Source organism: Neodiprion virginianus, chromosome 5 (assembly GCF_021901495.1).
Source record: "Neodiprion virginianus isolate iyNeoVirg1 chromosome 5, iyNeoVirg1.1, whole genome shotgun sequence".
Classification (NCBI taxonomy): Eukaryota; Metazoa; Arthropoda; class Insecta; order Hymenoptera; family Diprionidae; genus Neodiprion; species Neodiprion virginianus.
Window position 1 is genome coordinate 7,223,737 of NC_060881.1, and position 19,591 is coordinate 7,243,327.

The following is a 19,591-nucleotide window of genomic DNA, read 5'->3' on the forward strand; positions in this document are numbered from 1 at the left end:
AAAGAGCCTAGGCCTAGGCAGCGGAGCTAGGAGAGGCAGAAACTAGCCCGGTGTGGTAATACGTGCTGCTGTTAGCCCGCGTCTCGATATCATTCTGATAAGGCTGAGGTACACAATGCTTAATTCTGCAGGCAGCAGCCGTGAAAGGCTAGGCGTGGCCGCAAGCACAGCCAGATTGCCTCGCTCTTAACTGGTTCAATTATTGGTTAATCTATGTAATTATTATACCAACACCGATCGGCTACCTGACTCTGCTTTCTTACGACTCTCCGAGTCGTTTCGCCTGCGACTCGCTCGGAGTTCCTTATTTCATCTCATGCGGAATCGAGAAAGGAATGAAAGAAAATAGAAGCAAACGGAACGAGACTTGAAATTCATAAATAATTCAACTCGCACACTGAAATAGAATTATAAGAAAATAAAAAAAAAAAAAAAAATACACGACTTTTTTTTTTATCAATACTCATTATGGTGGGGACGTATAATTTAACAGTATAATAACCAGTCTCGCGAAAATGGTTCTAGTGTTGCCATTTGTTTAATGTTCCTTGGCAATAATTTTTTTTTTCTCTTTCAATATTATACTTAAATATGTGCCTAATAACTTACTTGAATATTATTATCTTATGACCTTTTTCTTTCGTCCGAAAAAAATATTTAAATATTCTTTTACAATCTTGTCAAGAAGAAATTAATGAAAATCATATTAGGTGGATTTTTAGTGTAAAACGATTGCATTTTTTTCCAATCAATAAATCGTAAACATTATGCGCAATATGAATATACGAATCGTATTTTACGTACAGAACGAATAATGTGCTAACATATTACCCACGAGTAGAATAATTAGTGAGGAGAAATTATGCGATGGTTCATTTTTCGTTGTTGTTAATAATCGTGCTGAGTTTTCCACCTTTGTACAGGCAGATAAATATTCATGTAACAATTAATGTCGCGATTATGGTCGATGGTTGTCTCGTTCGACGATCCAGCTGCACCTCTTGCATACATATACACACTTTTCATTGACTAGAAAAGTAATTGCGTGTTGTTAAATAATTAAATCAAGATTTATGAACAACGCAAAGGAAATTTTCTTCCGGTTATGTACATTATATTTTACAGTTTTATTTTTTACGACAGGTAAAATAAACGGCCTGTTGATACTGCGCCGCGTGAGTTACAAACCTTCGGTTTCGTTCTTCTTTCCTTTCGTTTCCGGCTCTTCTTCGTCTTCTTTACGTCCGTAGATACCTGCTCTGTGTCATAAAATATTCATACGTCGACTCTCTCGTGATGTAAAAAAAAAAAAATGAAATCAGGAACTGGTGTTGAATATCGGTTTTCCATGAAAAATCACAGCTTTTCCAAAATTCAAGATACATTCGTGATCGTGAAAATATAGATTTTTCACTTATTCTCAATTTATGAATTATCATTCATACTTTACCACATCAAAATTACGCTTCGCTAATTTTCGATATTTCACAAAAATACCCCGAATAAAATATGAATAAACAAAATCTGTACACGTTACATTTGTCCCAGATTTTTCCTCCAAAAAACTTTCTCACAGTAAGGATGGAAAATATAAACACGGAACCAAATAAACAAGTGTCAAATAACCTATCGCGAATAATGCAAATATAAATACTTGCAATATTAAAGCAGCCATGTTTTCTGAAAAGAAGCAATATCGACACCATATTTATATATAAAAATTACCGATTCGTACTTGCTGAAAATTATTACCCGATAAATTATATCATCGTTCAATCACCATATTAAGCACGTATAATTTTATTCACCGCTGGAATCAAAGACTCGTCTGCATAAATCCGTCAAGATTATCTCTCGAAATGAGTTTCTTCTTCTTTTTTTTTTTTTTTTTGTGTTTTTTGTTGCCCAAAGGGCGATTGCCCGCGATTCAAATCCGGTAGGACTATCGTTTAAGCCTTGATATTGTGGATCTCACCGAACAACAACGCGGGCCTTTTCCTCGTGCTTAGGTACGCGTCTGTAAGTTGTCGAAAGATTAACATAATCGAGGAGACGGCATTCCATCTCGACCAGCAAACCAAATCGTCGAGCTGACGGTCCGTGTCTGAAAATTTTGCTAACCCGCTTTGATATTTTTCTGTTACGATGTATAATGAATGGAAATTTTCGTCGAAACAGGCGAAATTTGTGCAAAAACTTGTGTTGATTTCTCTTTTTAAACAACGCATTTTAGTGACCAAAATCTGTCGAGAGTTATAACGATTATGTAAGTTTTTTTCCAATCAACGTTTGTGATGGGGAAATTATTACACAAGATAAATCCTTTGATAAATTGCATTTATTCCCGACTCAATCGTAATGTGCACTTTTTCAACCTGAAAAACGAGACGGAAGCTGCATATTATTTTCTTTTCAATTTTTTCCCTCATCTCTGGGGAAATATGATCATAATTTTATACAAGGTCATATTTCCCGCAAACTAATTTTTCAGTTTTTCCGGTTTTCTCTCTCACATGCCAATTTTGTACTACATTTGTCTGTATTATTATAAACTTTCGATAATATTATAGTTTTTCGACCGACAGATTACACTTTTACGTAAAAGGAAAACACTTTCGAGTCAATAATTTGGCCAGAGTTGATTCGGCAATAAAGTCCTATACGTAAGACAGGAGTAAAAGTCGATTATTCCCTTGTTACATAATGTACTGTAATTTATGCTACGAAGTGATTTCCAAACTTTGGAGATTACGCACGATTCTCTGAAATATTCAAGAAAAAAAAGATCACTAAATTGTAAGAATTAAAAGGACACACGTGTATACACGTAACAAAAAAAATTCACCCGTGTTACAGGTAAATATTTACAGCACGGATTCGTAGTTAATTCAGACATTACAGTAAATAGAGCGAATTAGAAATTTGCCGTATAATAGGCGATTCGAAGAGGCGTCGAGGATTACACGACGCACACTCATTATCGCATCTACAACCTACAATTCAAATTATTTCCTCATTATCCAATCAGCAGAGATACCGAAAAACCAATCATAGAACCGTTGCAGGCCATTCAAATGCACGCCGCTGAATGCGCCGGAAGAAGCGAAAAGAAAGTCAAAATTGAACAACAATTTACCGTTGATTGTGTGTACTTGACGTTTTTACGACGCGCCGCCTTGCAGCTGCAGCTTATCGTTATTATTGTCATTATTATTTACAATAATAATTACTATTATTATGCACGGTTTGCGGCGTGCTCAATTAAAGTCAGTGATTGTAACGAGAGTGACGTCAGATGATTCATTGACAACTTATCATCACCTAACACTTTTCCATTATACGTATACGTTCTATTCACAAGACTCTCTAAAGTATTTACAGCAGATTATTGATAGATAACGAGGAAGTATAAGGTAACAATAATAATAACGAGTGAAAAAATTCCCCGCTTTTTACGTCAGGCTTAATCCCTCGATGAACGGTGATAACGATTGATACTGTTGCATGAATGGTTTGGAGAAAAAAAAAAAGAAAAAACAAGGACTAAATAATAAACAAGGTCTGGTCGAAACTAATCCTTTATCGCTTGTGCAGTTTATATTATAAATATGTATAAGAATATGAAAATTATTAATTTTGCCGCGAGGTTCTTCGAGAAATGTAGCCGAATTAATCGACCATCTTGATTTGTATGATAGATTTTCTTATTTTGATATCCAAGGTCAACGATGATAAAATATCCAGAGATGTTGACGTTTACCCTCCTCAAGAACTATACAAACATTTGTTGAAGGTAACTTACGTTATACACGATTCATTTTGCAACAACGAAAAACAAAAAACAAAAAAAAAAAAGAAGAACGATGAGGTAAAAGGATCACTTGATGAATAAAGGAATATCGAAAACGGTCGGTGCGTAGATTAGGCGGGTAGGTACTTACAATTAATACCTGAAGCTCGGTTTTCGGGTTCGTTTGCCGACCGCATTGCGCGACGGCGTCGCGACGCTCGATCACGGATCGTCGCAGGAATTACGTTCATACTGCTGTCGGCGTCGGGCAAACGCGCACTGATTGTGAGAACGAGGTAAGCCGGTGTCAACGGTGGGTGGAAAAACAAAACAACGGAAAGTAAAAAAAAAAAAACGAAAACAGTGCAACAAATCCGTCCGATCTATCCGCGATTGTGCGACCCTTGAAGTAAAATTATCGCCGATCGAACTCGAGGGTGAACCGGAAGTCAACGAGGAATCGATGACGACGATGACGATGACACTGGCTGCCGGAGTGGGGATCGCGAAAACTGTAATCTGAGTGATTTGTTGTTGTTTTTTTTTTTGTTTTTTGGTAATTTCTTTTATTTTATTATTCTCGATTTTCAATGTGCGTGGGAAAAATAAATTATCGAAAATATCGAAAGATCGGAACAAATCGGTGAGTGGGACGTACAAAGTGTTCGTGATGTTCTACTGGATCGACGTTAAATAATTTTCTTAGTTAAACGGACTGACGTTTCGTCGAGGAAGAATTACCAGTATCGAGTGGATTACCGGTAAGCAAATTATACAATTATACATTTTACATGTGCAAGTTAACTACTTCGTAATCTATTATGACGATCGATGTACAAGAACGCGTCGGTTGATAGTGAAGTGTAATAATATTTTGATCGTTATCGTAAAGAAAATACTCCAAGCACGTGATGTTTTCGTTGATTGCAAGAGAGAGAGAGAGCGAGAGAGGGGGGGGGGGAATAGGAATTTCTTTCTCTTTGTCAGATACCGGAGAGTTTAATTAATTCTCTTACAACAATTTCTCTCATCTTCGCATCGAGGAAAACAAAGTTTGACCTTTTGTGGTATTTTCTCCTATTCCTTGGGCATCTCTGGAGGCCTTGGGATCGAGGAATGCGGGAGGATCGGCGTCTTCGATCAATCGATACATACCCCCTTGCGCGTTGTTGTACGTATAAAGAAGCATGAGAGAAACCGAACTTTCCTGTGTATCTCTGTAGTATCCGTAGTATCCGTATTATAAGAGAGGAAACGAGTTTCGAGACGACCCTGAATCTGATAAACGAGGCAAATGAGCCTCGCTTCGTTGCTGCCTCGCGGTTCCAGACCGGTTTAGGGTCGCCGGTGTCCCATTCCTTATTATTTTATCCGCCGATAGTTGCGAGGTGCGAGCTCTTTTTTTTTTTTAAAGAACTACGCATCTCCGTTGATACCGAGTTTCCTTTATTATACTTTCTTTATTTTTATTTTGTTTTCTTTCACTTTCTTTTAATCTGAGAAAAGCTCATCTACGCATCGCATTTCGTGCAAGCAACTCTCATCGAATACAATTGAAGCACCAGCGACGTCTTGAAAGTTTGAAACTTTGGTCTGAAATCGAATTTTGTAAGCTTACAGAAAATCTTGAATTTATTCCGAACTTTTCACGTGCATGGAAATAGCTAAATATCGTAACGAGAAGTTTTCTTAACAAGTTTCGTTCGAGCTATTTCGGTTTAAATTGATTACTTCTGATCGGTATCAGGATAAATTTATCGTCCTATCCGTATTCGTATACCTAGTTTCGATTACTGTCAGCGAGAATTCCGACGCCCGGTGATTTGTAGCGTTTGATAATTGGTTCATAAAACACATCGGCAGGCTCATTTCGAAATTGACGCGTTGAAATTATTACAGAAAGAAGCGAAACAAATTTCCCCGCGCATTGCAATTGTTCATACTATACATATATGTCTAAAACTCGATATATACTGGTATATATGTATATATATGTATTTTTTTTTCTTTTCCTTATATATAACGAACTTTTGAAAAATATTACGAGTCGTATTTGAAGAAATTTAACGAAAAATGCATTGTGCACAGTTTATACGCAGTAATCGGATATATATACGCTACCTGAATGTTGCACTGTGGATCGGGAGATAACTTGTCCAATATTTACATGTTTACAACGCGTCTGTAATTTCCGGAAACGACGCACCTGCCATACGATAAGGGGATTCACCGTGCGCCACGATTTGCGTTAGGAAAAAAAAGAAAAAAAGTAAAATTCCCCTCATTTATATACGCGACGGAGAAATATAATCGTTTCACAGTCACCAATCCGTGCAGGCGTGACTCTGACGCACGCACCCGCGGCTTGTATTCAGTAAATTTCAACACTCTTACGATCAGCGATAATCATTTCTGCAAACGCGGGAGAAAAAAAAGCACTCGGCTATCGTTGCTGATACTCCTCGTACTGCGGAAATTCGTCAATGTTGGGAAATTCGAATCCGTATCTTGAATTACAGTTTTTAACCAAATTTTTTACCTCACTACTATTTTATAAAGTATAAATATCTTTCGATTCTCGTTCGATCATTTATTTATTTCCAGTATAAAATTTACAAGTATAAATTCCAACAGAGGTAAATATTACACACACTGAGAGAAATTTCATTTGTTAGAGTAACTAGAAAAATTGAGTAAAACTGATATCGTTAAAAAAACTGTTTGAATATTGTTGGAATTAGGAAAAACGAGGTACGCCTAAACATTTTGCGCTATCGTCGATCCTCTTTTGGTAATTGCATAGCAAAATCAGTTTGCGAGGATTACCATACTTTTTTAGTTAAACAAGGCTTTAACGTCAATTTATCGTTGCACGAGCGTTAAATTTTCGCAACAGTTGCGAGAAAATATAGCAACAGCGATCGTATTGAGAAAGAATAGCAACGGATACTAGACTTTCCGGTAACAGCTAGAAAACTAACTTTCATTTTCTACCTAGAACTACATTTTTCGATCGTGGTAAAAAATAAAAATAGTTTAGGACTGAGCGGTAACCGGAAATAAAAATTTCCCTCGGTTTACCTGCTTGTTGGACTAGACTATAAACTCGAAAACTTATAAATTTGAACTGTAATTATTAGAGTATAAAAATAAAATAGATTCGAATCAGTATAACATCTGTTAATGAGAATGCAATAAATTTATAAGTTACCAAAAGTACGTAAAACTGAGTGGACGATATTTAATTGGCCACTTATCTAATAGGATTAAAGTAATTTATCATGCATGCAACAATATCCATCTCTCTAATTTAGTTTAAACATGGGTTTCATTATTAATGATTCTAAGATCATTAGGTAAACTATCGAATAAGCAAATTGGCTTAATATAACGATTCTCACTACTCACAGTTTTAAATCTTCTTGGAATCTTGATGCTCTCATTCTTGGTAATGCTTTTAGAGTTTAAGAATTTGCCTTTTAATTTATGGTAATGAAATTTCAAATATTCAAGGCCAAAAAGTTACCTCGCACTAATCATCGTTTCATCAATTCTCAACGCTGCAACGTTGCATCTGTTAATTAAACCTGCGAACTTCAAAATTTCGCCAGAATTTCTCCCTACTCTTGCATCGCAGATGCGAATTGCAGCTCTTAAAAATCTCTACCGTATCAACCGCCCTAAATCGTAGTACCTAAATATCGTAAGACGTTCTCCACCATTGTACTTCGTTACTTTTTTCCCCACCTACATCCTTCGATTTGTGTCATACCGACTGTTACAACGACAGATTTGGGACAAGGTCGACTCCTATTTGAGGACAGTGTTGCATTGTACTTTTATTTTCTCTCCAATTTAAATTGATTCTTATTATCGTTGCGACGAAAATCAGTCCCGCGTATATTAACTGCATAATAAACCGTATCGAATGAATTCGATCCAAATGATTGTAACGCGGTTGCCGGACACGCCGAATTTTCTCTGACAAAATTTCCTGCATACACGCGTGGGCGTGACAGACGATTCGTTCCCATTTATGTTCGTTCCTCGTTCTACGGCCACGTGTTTAGTCGATTCTAAATTCTATTCACAGCCACTTATCTCGAGAAACTTTTCGTTTTTCGGACAGATAAATCCTACGTCCGTCCGTCCAGCTATACGGCAGATTGTAGAGCAACGTCCGGTATCGTCTACTTACGCATAGATTAAACGTTATTACAGACCCGTTTTATCATTGAACGATTATTTTATACATGTATGTTTAATGCATACAACCAACGTGATATCTGCGCGATATAGAAGTACCCATAGCTTCTGCTTCGGTCTATTAATACACGCATCGTCGTGTCTTGTATAGGAAAACCACGATGTTGAAAATATTTTCCAAAATAATTGTGCGGCTTGTTATTGCGAGGAATAATATTACACCTAATAAACGATAACGGTAATGGTAATTTTTCACATCCATGCGAAATTGTATGCTAAATATTAGGGGCCGAGGTTCCAGGTCCGAAGTTTTTAGTGGCTAAACGTAAAGCAAAGAAATCGAGAAAAATTTTAAGTTCTATGAATTCCTGGTTTAGTGAAATTTGACCACTTTGACCATTTTTTGTTTTGGATTTTCATTCTGATTGTCGGTTTTTCTCATTTTTTCCACCCACTCGTTGAATAAACTACGCTCTCTGAGTATATTTTAATTTTCTGTATTCCAGCTTATCGAAACTTTATTTTTCGGAACTTTGCTCTATCTTAACTTGAATTTTCGGGTTTCCGACCATTCGAAACTTTGTTGTTGTTGTTGTTTCTTTGAAGTTTGATTTCCTTGCTTCAAGTTTCGCCACCAAATAATTCGGGATCAAGCGCTTTCGGAACTTTTCTAATTCGGAACTTCAACCTCGGCCCAATATCAGATGATAGTAAAAATAAAACAAAATATCTATAAATAGATGTATATATTATACATACGTGCGCATGTATATATATACTGTGTGTGTGTGCATTTGCCGCTGGCCATTCCTTGAGAGGTTTTGCTTGTTCCTTATACCGAGCACGAGAAAGGTGGCCTACCGTTCTCACGGCAACAAAGCATATCATACTTATACAGATCACGACTTGGCGTGAGAGTCTCTCGCAGGCAGTAGAAATAGGAAGGAGAGGGAGGAGCCGAGAATTTACAACCGGTGTAAAATGTGAGAGAGACTATCAATTCTTTGGAAATATGTAACGTGTACGTATGTATAAAATAATGTATATATGTCCTACAATAATATACATATGTACATATATATCTGTTATTGTGTAATTTAAGTGCGATAGAACTTTTTAGCAAATAATATCACGTATTTTACCTACGATGCAACGGAGACGGAACGAAGTTGAAAGATTCTTGCATCGATGGCAGAAAATTTTAGGCGTTATTCTTAAGCTGGTTGTTTGGAATAAAAAAATGTCGAATGATCGGAAAATTGAATAGAATAGGATAAGAATTGATCGAAGCGAATGTTTGAGACAAAAAAATTCTATTTCGTGAAATTTTGGAATGGAGAAAGGTCAAAGTGCGTAAAACCGAAAATATAGCATCGTCGTGATGAATGAGAATGTGGAACGGTTAAAATTCTATATAATAGCTGCTTTGCCATATTTTACTTTTCTATATTTCGAATAATCTGTTTCAATTTTCTGCGGTAAAAAAATTCTTGAACAAAAACAGATTTTCGAGTTTTCGAGTTTAAACTCTGTGCCACGTATCTTCTACACTTTTACCACCTTCCTCAATGATTCCTGCATCACTGATTGAAGAAAGCTAAAAATTCGTGATAAAAATCACGTCCTACACGACGACGAGAGACAATTAAATATAGGACGAAAAATACATGATTAAAAAAAAAAAAAAAAAGAAATCAACGAAGCCGTAACACGACTGCAGTTTATTTACCTGCCCCGAATGCTATTTTATCGCGATCGAAGACTCGCTTGAAGAATTCTAAGCACGTAATATACGATAAGCTAGTCACGGCTGACGCTTGCTAGATACATACATATACATATGGCTATTCTTTCGAAAATCAGTGTATACCCCATGCAGCTGGCACTTCGTAGCGAAACACGATTCGGAATCGGTAATCAGTGGTGACGCGTCGTTTTCTTTACCGAGAAATCCGAGCTCGCTACGTTACCTCGATTTTCACCATATCGATCATATATTTCATCGAAATACCATCGCGTCGTAAATTAAATCAGGTATCATGGTTGTCAATGATCGCGCTTATCTCTTCGGCCAAACCAGAGGTTTTATATTTTCTTCTTGCAGTTGGTAGATATAAAATAAAGGCAGTCCGATCGGTCGATCTGAATCGCTATGTGTCTGCAAACTTTATGAACTTTATTCGTTCGACATTTTCTTTCATCAATTTTTCTGAAGTAATAAAAATTCGTTGAAATTGTTCGTTTCTAATTTTACTTTTACCAAAACAATTAAAAAAAAAAGGATCGATCGTTAAATTCCTTTCTTCAATCATTTCACCCTTTGAGTTTTCTAGCCGTTACCCGAAAATCTAGTACCTAGAAAGTCTAGATTCGATTGAATTTGAAATTTTCGTCCGTCATATTCGATGACAACTGACGACTTCCCCGAAACCTGATTTGAAATTGAAAGATTTCCGAAATCGACACGATTGTGCACGTTCGAATAATGAATATCCGGAGCAGCTTGCAAGCCATGCATAATCGGCATGACGTCGGTTGAAGAGTGAAACTGCAGAGCGCGGAACAGAGTCCAGAGTGAAATGTCAGAGCAAGGAGAATTAACATTTCCTAAATGCCACTGCGTGAAACTTGCGCCGCCTACTACAATACACGCGGCTCTATACGTACTTTCAGGATCGAGGCTCTAATTATTACACAGTGAACTATAATTAAGTTGCAATAAAACCTAGACGCACATGGCTGCAGTGAAAAACACGCGATGATCCGCGACATCAGGCCGGGTGAATTCTCTCCTCGTATCACGGATTTATCAATCGACACACACGCGCACTATAAATTCATCAAGAATTTTCTCAAATCTTTCGCGATTCCGGAAACGATGAAGAATTTTTTTTTCTCGTTAATTTTCTGGCCCGCGTGTAACGTACGAGTTTAATGTATCGACTCGCGAAATCTATCTTTGTCAGATATTTATCCTAAGCTTTGATAAACAATTAAATCTCAGCTCTCCGTTTAATTATATAATTGTATTTATATATTCGCATCCGGCTGATTTTATCGCTATCGTTGATTGTAATCCCAGCTGGTATCGAACACTTGGCAATTTCGAAACGACGTTATTCTTGTTGTTGTTGTTGATATCATTATCAGTGCACAGTATATTTGGGGGAAAACCTTGCGCGGTGTCAATTTAAAAAGCAGACATCTCAATTTGCTGTATCGCATCGATTTCTTCTGTTTGTACTAAAATACCTCAGCTGGTAACAGGAGATCAACGAATTAAGTAAACTGTAAACTTGTCGCATGGATAATCTAAAAGAAACACCTACACTTGGTGTTGCAATAATTGCAAAACAAATTGCAAAACTAAACTTCGTACAAAGAGAGACGGAGAGAGAAATCGATTCGATGCGGTTCTACCGAAGTTCTGCAGCCGATTCTTTCTACGGTCCATTTATCAGCGCTTCGGTTACGTTAGCAATTTTATGCGGGCAGCATGCAGCTTCTGTGTTATTATCGCTCGGAGCGATAAATGATATGAGTTATCGGCGAACGCGTCGACGACGGGAGAGCGGAGTTCAGAACTTAACCGCGAGACATTGACAATCAAATTGGTTTCGATACTCAAGGTTGGCCGCACTCATTGCAATTAGCGTTGATCGATATGACGTTATTTTCATCACTTCGTATCAGTCGCAAACTCGTTTCATTTCGTTCCGACTAATTCAGTGCGAACGGTTCGCGAATCGAGTTTAAAAATTCCAATCAAAAGAAAATTGATCAGGGAAATTTTTCACTCGCACTTTAACCCGAATCACCGATCGGATGAATCCAATGATCGAAATGTGCGATCGATCGATGCATTAAAATTCTCTGGAATCCTACTTCGTACATCGTATCGGCATTGTTATTATTGTTAATAATAATTGGAGGTTTTTTATTTTGTACAGAGCAACTGAATTCATTTTTTGTAACACTCGTCACAGAAATATCCTTTGATATTTGGAAAGACCGAGTTATATACATAATATTTGTCTGTCGTGACAGTGACCTTCTCAATCTTAATTCCAAGCGAATATCTTATCGTACTGTAAGAATCACCTTTGACCCACCAACGGATTAGCCTTATATATTATATCTCCTGTCATTCCTACCGCAACGCGAAAGATACAGCGTTAATATACATATAGTATAAATAAGTCTTGCAGAAAATGTAAAAAGTGTAAGATCATCCATTGATAATTGGCCTGTTAAATTCTATCGATCGCGATGCTTTTTGCTTCACTGCTTCTCTGTGATGGGGTTGCAATACCGAATTTGAAAAGATCCAGAAATGCTAGATTCAGAATTCTTTGGTGGCGAAACTTAAAGTAAAGAAATAGAAATCAAACTTTGAGGAAACGTTAAAGTTCCGAAAGTAGAAAATGGCGAAAGGACGTAACTCCGACAAGTCAAAGTTCCGAAAGTGCGAAAACTAGATAATTGAAAAATCTGAAACATGGAAATTCCGAATTATCGGAAGATTTTTAATTTCGTGAATTTCTGACTCGGTGAAATTTTACCATTTTGATCTTTCTTTGTTCCGATTTTCGATATTTTTACGTTTTGAATCTTGGTCATTCCGATTGTCGGTTTTTCTGATCTTTTACACTCGCACTCGTTGAAAAAGCTACGCTGTGCGAGTATATTTGATATCTCGGAATTTGGCTCTGCCGTAACTTGAATTTTCGGAATCTTGCATTTCGACCATTCGAAACTTTGTCGTTTTGCAAAAATTTCAAATCCTTGCTTGAGATTTCGGAATTGGGCGCTTTCGCAACTTTTCAAATTCGGAATTTCAAACCGCCCCGCTTCTCTTTCACCGTATTACACGCTGAGAGAAATTTTTAGTTCCTGTTACCGCTCGGTCCTTGACTACTTTCATTTTTTACCAATTTTTTTATTCAATTTGTCTAATTGCTGTAAAAAATTTAATTTTTCTCAGTGCAGTCTCTTCTATTTTCTTTTTGCTTTCTTTCGCGCCAGTTAGTTTGCACGTACCTACGCACCTCATACTTACAATTAGGTGCACCGCACGCTTCAGTTTCTAGCTTCTGTAGTGAGTGTATCGTTCCATCAATCTTATGGGAATTTGATTCAGAGTTTCACCTGTGCAGGCGTGACTCGATCTGGGTCACACGCGCTGGGCACCAACGTCAGTTCCTCCTTCACGTTATTATACTAGTTTCCTCGCAAAACGCCCGCCTATTGCATCCGCAGGATCTGAATCGCGAAATTGAATTCCTATACGCTCGCAATTAATGAAACGAAAGCGATTCGCACGTCAACTCATTTTTGACCTAGAAGGCGTATTAGACTTTTTTTTTTATTCTCAAAGTTAAATTAAAACAACGTGAAGCTTCATTATTATTATTTTTTTTTTTTCAAATATTCTCGTAAATTATCTCTGCCTAATTATATGTGACAGAGATGAGAGTATTAATCTTGATACAGAGAAGCTGACTCAATTTCAAGTAAATTTTTTCCTCTAAATTTACTGTCAAAAAATATCTAAATGAATATTTTACTGTTGTGTACATTGAAGTTTGTATATATTTATGATATAAACTTACATGTACGTATGTGACAAATATTGAATTAAATGTTGGCCTGTAAAAAGTAAATTTAATCAATCTGCGTGTTAAAAACAGTCCTTCACATACCGAAGAAGAAAAAACAATCGCCACAATAAATTCACACCGTTTGAAACAGCAAGAAATATATATATTTTTTTTTTTATCAAACCTTACACACCATCAATATCAATGAATTATTTATTCTTTTGTTCATGATTACTATTAAATTCATTCGACTAATTCTTCCATATTCGTCTTCTTCGTCCGTTGTTAGCTGCAATCGGCAAGCAATGAAACGGGGTTAATTTCTTACCAAGGCCCATGGGTCCTAATCCGTTTAATTAATCAATCAACCGATACGTACAATGTAAAAAAAGCTGAGCGCCCGGAAAGCTTCACGGATTGGGGAAAGTTGAAAATCGCCTCATTTTCTAAGCTGGGGTAACGAATGCATCGTTAATCTAGCTGCAAGTTTTTTCCACGCAGGTTACAATATTGCCTATCTTGTTTTCGCAATAAAACTGCAGTACGGCTTATTATGTTCTTTCCGTACGACCGTAACTGCAACGACGAAGATAAGCTGGGTGGTTTAAAGCGTCGTTAATATAAGGCATTCCATGCTAAATCCTAATATTGCATCGATTTCACAATCGTTGCCTGTCGAAACGAACATTGTGAATAATTCATCTGCGACGAAGTACGATCGTTCCCTTTTTGTTAAATTATTGCAAAGTATTCCGCTGCAGCGTTTTAGTTTGAAAAGTGTTTACTTCGGCAAATAAATAAATAATAAAAAAGTATCACCTTACTTCCTGCAATCATCATGGATACTTTCTTGTCAACTTTTATAAAAGGTAGACGTTCAAATTGCTACCAAGTTTTTTCTCGCGCGTTTTTTTCAATTACACAAAAACGCGGTACTCGAGGAATGACAATTTTCGTTACAACGCATCGTAAATTTGTAATTTAGAAATTTGTAAATCACAACCCCGACGATAATGGTTAGTGAAAATTATAAATAACAGCTTTACCTGAAATTTCTCTTCCAATTCTAAGTTGGGACTAATTCATTTCCCATCAAATGATTAACAATTCAGTCCCGCTTCGTCGATTGATCGAAATAAAATATGTGTTACACATCGTATAGTGTGACTAAAACGCGGTGATAAATTGAAATTCAATTTTAAGACCTGAATTATTAAATACCTGGCCTCGCTACTTGACGTGTTAGATACTCGATATATACAAAGTATCTACGATACATTCATGCGGCGTTCATCGACGCGGTTATTTGAAGTGTGCTAACGGGCGATATATACCTTAATATACGATAAAAATCGATGAAAACAGATTAGCTCGACGGAGTTGACAGTTGATTAAATAATGTTTCTCCCCCCCCCCCCCCCCCTCCTTACCGATCGTGGCACGGCGTAAAAACGTACGATCTTAAGATACAAGCTGCGTAATACGTCAAGTTTCCGCGCCGAGGTGTCTGCGAATCGTGAATACATTCGACGATAATTTTAACAGGGAAATAAAAAAATTGAAAAATAAAAAAAATTAAAGTAAAAACATAAAACTAGTCACGTTTGCACGAGTAAGGTGATATTTCGTAGAACGAGCAATTATTATTACACGAAACGGTTGTATATTTGTAAAGGCTTCCTTTTTTTTTATTTTCAACTCTATTCCTGCAGAGGTAGACGATAAACAATCTTCTTTGATAGATTATATTTTTCGCAAGTATCGTCGCTGCATGTATACGCTGATAATTCACGTTAAATAATCCTTTGTACCTATGCGAGTAAGAAATTTTCCAAGAATAACGAATAAAGTTTTTAAAAACTTAGAGACAAGATTTTGGTTTTTCAATCTTATACATGCTGCTCTACGAGCATTGTTGAATTATACATAATTGTGAGGAATTTTTAATCAACAAGGAATACGGTGTTTGTGAAAATTTCATTTGTTACAGTAACTAGAAAAATTGAGTAAAACAGGCATCGTTAAAAAAACTCTTTGAACATTGTTGGAATTTGGAAAAACGAGGTACGCCTAACCATTTTGCGCTGTCGTCGATCCTTTTTTGCTAATTGAAACGCAAAATCAGTTTCTGAGGTTTACTTTACTTTTTTAGTTAAACAAGGCTTTAACGTCAATTTATCGTTGCACGAGCGTTAAATTTTCGCAACAGTTGCAAGAAAATATAGCAACAGCGATCCTAATTAGAAAGAACAGCAACGGATACTAGACTTTCCGTTAACGGAAAGAAAACTAATTTTCATTTTGTACCTAGAAGTATATTTTTTGATTGTGGTAAAAGAATGAAAATAGTTAAGGACCGAGCGGTAACCGGAACTAAAAATTTCTCTCAGTGTATAATACGAGACGACGAACTGTTGAACGAATGAAGCAATTTTTTGCTATACTTTATTATTGGAATAAATATTACAGTAGATTTATTATACATTCAGGTTGGTCTTATGTATTTTTTTATACCCGATTTCACCGCCTGATTGGAAAGTCAATTAACCGAGTCGTCGATTGACGCGAGTCTATTTTTTTTTTTTTTTGTTCTCCTCCGAAAATTGAAATGCGAAAATTAAAATCCGAACTTGATCACATTTTTCTTATATATAAGACGCAAAAATGTTCGACATTTGATTTTCGAAATCGTACGATCGAAGCAAATAGATCGATGTTCAACTGAATGTTCCAATTCGTAATACGACACAAGTATGTAAGATATTGTGAAGAAAAAAGAAAACCTTTGAAAAAATTGTTTGAACCGTGAGAAAATAAATATTCCGCAAGTTTCGAAACTTCTGCGCTGTCTGTCAAACGTAATCAACTTCTACCTGTATAATATACCAAATACATTACATTATTAACATATATATATATATATATATGTATATATATAACAGGTGTCGCAAAAATTCGCTCGCCGTATTTAATTATGATAATAATATCTTATCATCATCATCGTCATCGAAATGTATAAAAAGATTCTTAAAATCACAATTACGCACACAAATCTATGTAGTTTGGAAAAAAAGTTTCACAGATATTACAAACGAGATCGTAACGCGTAAAATAAGACGGATTAGATAATTGACGCAATAATTTAGTTCCCCGCTAGAGACCCGTCTAATTCGCGTGGGTTCGTATTACAGGCACCGTTATAAGGTAGATAAGAAGAACGTTCCGTTAACCCAGAAATGCGTTAGTTCTGCAGGTTTCACGCCATGGATGTACAACGTGGCATTTAATTATTCAGCGTCATCGTCCTCGTATACGGTATTTTTAATAAGTTTCCAAATTTCTTCGCATTGAAAAAGAAGAAACAAGAATGTATCGTTAATCCGAAACGAATGTCCATCCGTAGTCGTGTTCCGATTATTACAAGCAATTATACATTCATTTTTGATCGATTTTTTTTCACCTTCTCGCTTCCTTTTTCTACATTTTTTTCTTTTCTCTTCTAGTCTTTTTTTTTTGTTTTTTTTTTTTTTTTTTTTATCTGTCTCTTGTTCACATTTCGCTGTACACATATCCGGTGACAAATTGCACAACGCGGAAGCTGTTCAAGAAACAACAGGCGCGAAAACAAAAAAAAAAAAAAAAGAGAGAGAGAATAATTACGATAAAATGTAAATATTTGCAAATGTACGGGTTTTTTTTTTTTCTTTGTTGGATATTTTATCTGTTTTTTTTCTGCACCGTCGCAAAACTATAAACGTGTTATAAACTATACAACGATATATTACGCGGTCTCTGTGCATATTATTATGTATGTACAAGTACATAGTTCCCAGCTGCAGTATGCATTGCATGTAAATATATATGTATATGTATACGTTGTATACATAAATATATATATATATGTATATATATATGTGTGTGTGTGTGTTTGTATATTGTATGTAGGTATATAAAGATACATTGGCACGATCGGTGAAAGGTTTTTGCCAATATATCACGTATGCACATACATTAATAATATTCCTCCGTATGTGGCGATAAATTTGAAATCTGGGCCGTACGTCAACGTCCATATATAATACATATGTATATACATGTGCATAGTATTGGCATGCACGTATTTATTTACATAGATAGTAGGACAGATATGTGTACTTAAACTCGTTTATACTTCACAAAATCCCACGCTGATAAGTATTTGCGGTTTATTACTGTTACTATTATTATTATTATTGATAGGTATGCAGTTTTTTTTTAATTTTTTTTTTTCCTTACGTTTTGGCGACGTGACCTTGCCAAAATAGTTACTCACATACATAATGCAACCGTGTTCACAAGCACACAGCGCACTAATTCCAATTTTTTTTTCAACCCAAGCTACATGCGTGAAGTTGTCCGTTCAAGTGTTATACAGGTATATTACAAATAGTTATGTATTATTTATACAGATTGGACTGTCTATCTATACTATCATTCTCGCAGAACATGTAATATAGAGGTACATACATTGATGTATATATGTGTATATATGTTTATAAATACATACGTACATGTATATATATATATATATATATATATATATTTGTGTCAGTGAGATGCGGCCTTGAGAAATACACTTGTTAACACACACGGGCGTAATCAGTCATTCGTAAATGATATATTAGGAATTCATTTAGAACGTGCTTGCACACGTGTCTTCGCGCCTCTTTGTCGTAATTACGATACAAAACCTCATCCAACGTCGTACCTCATATATTATCTAAGCATGTGTATTTTGTTATTTTTTTTCTTTTTTTTTTCACGTGTACGTGAATGTGAGAAAGGAAAAATTGAAAATGAAACGAGTGATATCGGACAAATCGATCGTGACGCGTTTACTGACCCTGTGAAAGAAAAAAAAAAAAAAAACAACTTGTATATACCAGTAAAGAAATGTGGAAATAAGAAATAAGTAGAAATTAAAATGAATCACACCAGGTTGACGGTTATTATTTATTAACATTTTAAGTGAACGCGTAATTCGAAACTGAGCATGGCCGATCCTCTTATGTTTGTTCCATTAAATAAATTTAATCCGCATGTTTTAAATTATCATCCAACCTTCAGGTATCACGTAACATCCGAATTTCTCCTTTTTTTGCTTTATCGTTGTATCTGATTTATCTTCTTCACACGTGAATAATGAAAGCACTGTACATCTGTTTCAGGTCTCGTAAAGCACCGAGTGTGATATGAGGAGGGAACTCTAGCCAATCAGGTATGCATTTGAGGACGTGATCGTAAAATATTTTTATCTCCCTCGAAAAAGAAACGCTAGATATCACAGAGAGAGAGAGAGAGAGAGAGAAAGAGAAAGGAGAGAAAGATATTGCCGGAGGAATAACACAGCTGCGGCACCAATTATGTAGATCATATAACGCATATAATCCAAAGTGGCGATATTGAAAATAAATTCGAAAGAAAGTGTCAAAAAATTGAACCAATTATTTTTTTTTTTCAATTAAAAGCAAGAGACAGCTTAGTCCAGATTTGATATATGAAACATTGAGACTTTTAAATTGCAGCTGATTCAAAGCTGTTGAAAACAAGAATTCAAAAAGAACAAAAATTCTGTGCCTTTGAAAGTAAACACGATCGTATAAAATATCGGGAGCCAAATCGAAGAGGTCAAGGATCAGACCCAGGTTCACTTGCCACGGAATTTCCCATATGTAGGCATACCTGCCGGTGATAAGAAATTTTGACAGCCAAAAAATGATCGACCGTATCCGTTAAACGTTATCAGCGCTTGTGAGCTTTCCGCAGCAATCCGAATGAACTTTTATATATATTTTCATACATATATATATATATGTATAAATACACCTGCAAAGTACTCGAGATTATTGCCAACTTTCGTAGATATATTGAAGTCTTTTTTTTTTTAATCAATACAATCAGTATTAATCAAGTAATTTTCACTTACGGATCTGACCCAAAGTAATCGTCTTTGATC

The 19,591-nt window shown here is 36.0% G+C and overlaps 1 protein-coding gene across 1 annotated transcript in view; it reads left to right on the forward strand.

The window, feature by feature from the left end:
* LOC124305689 (protein cortex-like) overlaps positions 1–19,591 on the forward strand; it is a 237,579-nt gene that overhangs the window by 181,272 nt on the left and 36,716 nt on the right. Inside the window, exon 12 of the mRNA XM_046765336.1 lies at positions 18,804–18,853. The gene's annotated coding sequence lies outside the window, so the exon portion shown is untranslated. The remainder of the gene's footprint in view (positions 1–18,803; positions 18,854–19,591) is intronic.